The sequence below is a fragment of the Dipteris shenzhenensis genome, chromosome 20 (assembly GCF_047967505.1).
Source record: "Dipteris shenzhenensis isolate YYH24624 ecotype China chromosome 20, Dip_SZ_1.0, whole genome shotgun sequence".
Taxonomy (NCBI): Eukaryota; Viridiplantae; Streptophyta; class Polypodiopsida; order Gleicheniales; family Dipteridaceae; genus Dipteris; species Dipteris shenzhenensis.
In genome coordinates, this window is record NC_141615.1 from 17,776,089 (window position 1) to 17,782,096 (window position 6,008).

Consider the following 6,008-nt stretch of genomic DNA (forward strand, 5'->3'; position numbering starts at 1 on the left):
GAAACCCAGTATGGATGTTGAGTATATGATGTTTGTGTGCAGTTCTTGTAAGCATAAAATAGTTATTGTGAGGATGTTGCGAGACGCTATTATGTCTTCCTTGTGTGCGTTGAAAGATCTTGTGTTGAGAGATTGCAATGACGAAGTGTTACCATTGATGATACTGAAGTCTAGTTGTAGCATTTTCCATGCGCTTAAGTTCCTTAATCACTCAAGCTCGTGCAAGATAGTTTGATCGACTTTGATATTCTTGTCTTGCAAGGGTTGTAAGAGGTAGAGGTTGTCTGGATCACAATGCTATGTATGTCAGGCCATGTGGTTTTATTCTCGAGGGGTCGACCGCAACAGAAGACATTGAAAGACCCTGCGAACAATGAATTGTTCGTGCTGCATCGGGAACTCATGTCTGCGAACATTGTTGAGGTGGTTCTTCCCAATTTGGAACTCGCGTGCTATTCACAAGATTGGAATCTATGATGGTGCGATATGTTCACGGTACAAGTAGTGGTGCAACTTGCATGTTTGGCTTCCCACGACTAGGCTCAAAATTCGACCCACACCATTGGTGGGTTTGTATGTAGCGATGTGTGCTTGAAAATGGCATCTGCGCCATTGACAAGGCCATCAAGGAGAAGTTCTATGCCACAACTCATCTTGAAGACTAGTCATCTCAGCACACATAATAAGCTCAAAAGATAGATACACATCCATGTGAGCACTCTAGAGAACCCCTATCACCCTGAGTCGGTGCACCACTAGATGAAAATACATAGAGTCCATTGAGCCTCAGTATGTAGTGATCCACATGCCATCACTCACTCGCCCTCCAATGCATGTTAAAGAGAGGATTTCTCTCAGCCATGAACAAGGGGGCATGGCTCCATTGTGACATGAAAACTCTCATATAGAAGTATGAAGTTGCACAAGAAGAGATACTTCATGTAGCATTGATATCTATTCAAATAGCAAATGCTTCCAATTTTAAAGATGGAATAGATGTACATACTGGCATATCCTCTTGATATTGTTTAATGAAGCCATACTTGTTCTCACCACCTAAAGGTCTTGGAATCCAACATATCTCTCCATCCATGTCAAGGAAGGAATGTCAAGATTTCCAGAACAGATTTTGACTATCATTCCGAGTTTCAAGTGCAACATGCCATGCAAACCTCCTGTTGCATTTGCCTTGTTTGGGATTGTGATTATTTTATTGCACGATCTGTGTTTGGTGTCGATAACTTTAATAAAGCGTGGTGTTGTTTGCAATCTTTCGAAGATGGTGTTCTTGTGCACATCTTTTGATACATTTGTGTAGAGCAAGTGAGGCACGTCCTCGAATGATGTTGGTTGGCGGCAATACAGTGTATTGAGCATGCTAATGTCATTGGTAGTGTGTACGCCAATGCGAAGCCTATTCAGCTTTGCAATGAAGTCTTTGTTTTGTTGGCGCATTTGCATGTCGAGCTCATAGTAGACGACATTGTCTTTCCAAACAGAAGGTGCCACTGCTAATGTTGAGTTCTTGGTCAAAAATATCCAGTTATCCTTTGTGGGACTTGCCTGGCACAGGTCTCCGCACATTAGAATGTCAATGCCTCCGAATGGTTGCAAGTGGTTGTGTTTGATCTCACGCATGCGCATGTCTGCTGCTATGAAAGTGTTTTGCCCTACAAGGGAGATCTCATTGAACATAATCATTTCCACGTCTTTGTACAAGTGTAAGAGAATTTGTAGGTTTTCTATGGTTAGGGCTTTGTATGTTGCCTTTTCAGAAGTAGAGTACGTTCCTCGAGGGGGCTTGTGTTGATGTAGCAAAACTCCCTCGTTGTACTTGTTAATGGCAAGGACAACGACAGGTACACCGCTTGTTGGGAGCTGATGTGTTGGGTGTTCAAGATCGCATTGCCAATCTTTCGCATACGCTCGTTTGTCGAAACGTTTCCCTCCAAACATTGGGACATAGCTTCCTTCACTGCGGCCGTTGTAGGGTGATCAACTTTTGTCATGTACAAAGTGCAATACGATGCTTCTGCATGGGGGTTCATAGCAAACTGTATACTGTGTTTGCTTCCCATAGGCGGGAGATGTCAACGTTGAAATTGTTTGTGAACATGTCTCTCAGGTATTGTTGGTTGTGTGATCCTAAATTGCAGCGCTTTGGTGTACTCTTCCTCTGACAATGAGAGAGCATGCAATAGTTCATCGAAATCAAGTGTTTTGATGGGCCTTTCTTGTAAGTAAGAGTCGATTCTTTTGCGATTTGTTTTATGTAGCTTCAAGGCTATCCTACATGTTCTCTTGTGCTTGTGTTTTTGCATGTCTCGTAAGTCATTAGGAAGCTTTAGAATATCGGTGGTAATGTGTTTGTCAACAAAAGCTTCAACCTCATGGGTAGGTGCATTGCTGTAAATGGGTGAATCTTCTACCCATAGAAGGCTGTGATCATGCTGGCTTCCCCTATTTTGAAACTCTGTCACAAAGAAGAAATCGAGTACTCTTCCTAAGATGCTTGTGTCTTGCTTGAGAAGGCGCTTCATAGCTTGAAACTTATGGACATAGTATCTCGCAGTTGTGACTGGGTCACCATGTAGAAGGTCGTGTAGTTTGCTAGCTTCAGGGATTGTTTTATTACGCTCTAATGGTGGATTTATCCTATGCAGGCAAGACACTAGTGGTTGCCATTTTTTTTATGCAGCTGAGAAAGTCAAGAAGTAGGTTGGTGGGCCTTATTGTCTTAGCATTGCAAAGAGTTTCTTCTTCAGCTTGTGCTTGTAGTTTGTCGAAGTCCGTAGGCATTCAAAGTCACGGAAGCCAATGTGCGATTGGAGAAGTCTCTCAATATTATTGTCTACAGTTGCATCCTTCGCATGTATATGCCTACCATTTAGTTGGGCTTTGCACATTCGTATTAGTGTTTGTGAGCTCCCAACATGCAATGTTTTGGTACGACGTGCCATCAGGTAAGTTGTACTTCCTTGTGTGCCCGTAAAATAGTTGTGGGAATCCAAGCTCTTCGCAGTGTTTGTCTTTGAAAATGCTAAGGGGACTAAACCCCTTGGATGGTGCAATATTGATTGTTTTGTCTTTGAAGTCAACAACTTGTTGTGTTGTGTTGTGTAGATGCCATGCACAAGAGTATCTGGTGGAATCTCTTCCATTTCTTCTGGAAAGTTTTCTGTGGGTTGCTCCTTGTTTCTCTGTGCTTGTGTAGTCCTAATATGCTCAGCCCATAGGGGGTTAATGGAGATGATGTTCTACTTGTATAGTAGTGTGGGCAACACCTTATTTAGTGCTTTGAGGGTTAGAGTGGGTCTCACAAGCCCACTCATGTAACTGTGCACAAATTCAAGCTTTCGCTTCAGTGCAACCATGACTGTTGAGCTGTCACTCAAGAAGCGGGGCAGCACTTGGTGTGATTTGTCTCGACATCTGCAAATACATTCACAATTGTGCCGTGAAGGCCATATTGTCCTTCGTATGTTAATTCGCGAATTTGTGCAAAAGGTATTCTTATCGCAATCAAGCACATCTCCAAAGTGTTTAGCATGCCTATGAAATGTTGTTGTGTGGGTAGTGGCATGGATTTTGAAGCAAACTTAGGTTCTTTCCCTTTTCTGATTTGGGCATGGCATAGGTTGCATAATGTGCTACGGTGTGGCACGATCGTTGCAGCAAGCTCGTGTTGGAGCATGAATGTAGTTGACGCTATTGAAACACAACACATTTTGCTCCTAAAGTCCCATGTTTGACAACAAACACAAGTGCAGGAAGGTGTGTCCTAGATGCTCTTGTGGCTTTGTTGCAGTGGATTGTGATTGGACGCATGGGAAAGACAGTGCAAGAGAGTAAGACATTGTGCGCAATGGCTTTGCAAGTGCTAAAGCTTTTCTTTGCTTGTAGATTCTCGTAATAATAGCTTGCACTAAGTGCTTGCAATCTTCTTGGCTTGCGGCCCATTGAATGTACGAGCATTTACATCAACGCTTGTGTAGAGGTGTTATCACTATAGGGCTTGAAAGATTGTCATTCAATAGTGTTTTTTAATCCTTTGTGTTACTGATTGAGTCAAGCACAACTTGCATGCCTAACGTGTCTTGGTGAGGTCATTGTAGAGAACTTGGAATGAACATTGTAGCATCAAGCCTATGCGAAGAAGACAATCTTGAATTAGCACTCGAGAGTTAGAAGCGTTTACTAGGATTCGAGCCACGTGCTCCAAATCGGAGGAATGTGGATGCAATTGTAATGAGCCAGCAAGCAACTCTCTCCAAGGAGATGCATTATTCTCTAAGCTGGAGAAAATAGAATGGAAGAGCATTTGCACGAACATTTCATATGTGTAAGAGGGGAAAAGGGAAACCAAGTAGAGGATGATGTTAGTGTTCTTAAGGTGTGAATTTTCGAACACAGTGTGTTTATCCACATTGTAGGCTTCCATTTTGTGATCGTTGTGCATTGTGCAAACACTAGGCAAAAAGTTATCTACGTTGCAGCAAGAAGTAAAACTGGATTTGTCTCAGTTGCAAACAACTACAAGAAGCATCATGTTATGGTGAACACAGAAACAAAGAAAGGCATAACCCCAAATCACGCCTTTGGCGCGAACGCGACCAAGTGGCCAGAACTGTTGATGGTGAAACTACCACTCGACTTGATGTCAAGGACCATGGAGTGTACATCCAAAACACTTTGAGCAAACAACTCAAGGAAGGGTGTCTTGAGGCCTAGCAAAGGGTGCTCCACGAATTGTGACTACAACGTCTGCACCTTCACAACCATAAATGCGACCTTTCAATGAAGGAACTTTGCAGATGAATTGCATGGACGCACATGTGTAGCAGTACGGGTATCTAGGATCATGGCTAACATGCGTTCCAACACAATTGCCACACTGGAAGTCCACAAGTTGTGCATTCAGTTGCATGAAGTGCAACACGCATGTGACTTGCAACAAATTAGAAGAATTAGTTAGGTGAGAGTGTTAAATATTGAACAATGCAAATCTGGTAGAGCTTACTCTTTGGCCGTAGCCCAATTTTGACACTTGAGTCATAAATACTTCTTAGAGCTCGTCCTTCTTGCTACCATCAGGTATCTCTGTGAGGATATTAAAATCATAGAAGCCAAGCGTATTCTTTGTTGTCATGTAAGAGACGTTTTTGAGGGTGTACATGACAACAATCCCATCTTCATTGTATTCTTGGACTAGCCAAGTGAGCAGACTCTTGCGTTCGCCGACTCCTCCCCCTTCACAACAAGGGTCGTTGCGCTAACATACAAAGAAAAGAAACAACTCCCCCCTTTACCTATGCCTCTTTTGCACAAGACTGCGCCTTCGACCCTGTAGAAAGAGTCAGGAATTAGCACATCTTTGTACTATTGAACGAAAGCGTGTCGAACAATTAAGGTGAGCGGTGCAATTGTACCGATCGGTGAAATCAACACAAATGCATGTCTCATACTTTGTGTTCTTTGCTTTGAAAGTGCCATACTTTACAAGCAACTTTCCCTCGAATGCAAACCTATGGGTGATAGCATCAATGATTTGGCTATTGCGCATCAAAGGTAATGCATTGCCACCTCTCGTGAATTTATTAGGTGCTGCTACTAGTGCTTTGTGCTCTATGGCAGCATGTAGTCTACCACCTCAACTTCCCTCCTTTGGATCAACTAATTGGCTCAACTCATTGGAAGGAGTTTTCTTCAAAGAGGATGCCTCGCTTGGTGTAAAAATTCATTGCAATACAAATCTAGTGTCAAGACCATTGGTTGAGAACTAGTATGGATAAAGGTTCATGAATGTCTAGTTCTTTTTAAAGTGGTTGAGGCATGCATATATTTTAATGAGGCCTTCTCTTTTTACGAGTACTTTCATTGGCTTTGCACCATTTACCACTAAAAAGAATTCAAACCTAAAGCAAGTGCAACAAAAAGAACGCGCCCCTCATTCTCATTGTATGATCATTGTAATCTAATTGGAGTTTCTACGTATGTGATGAAACAAA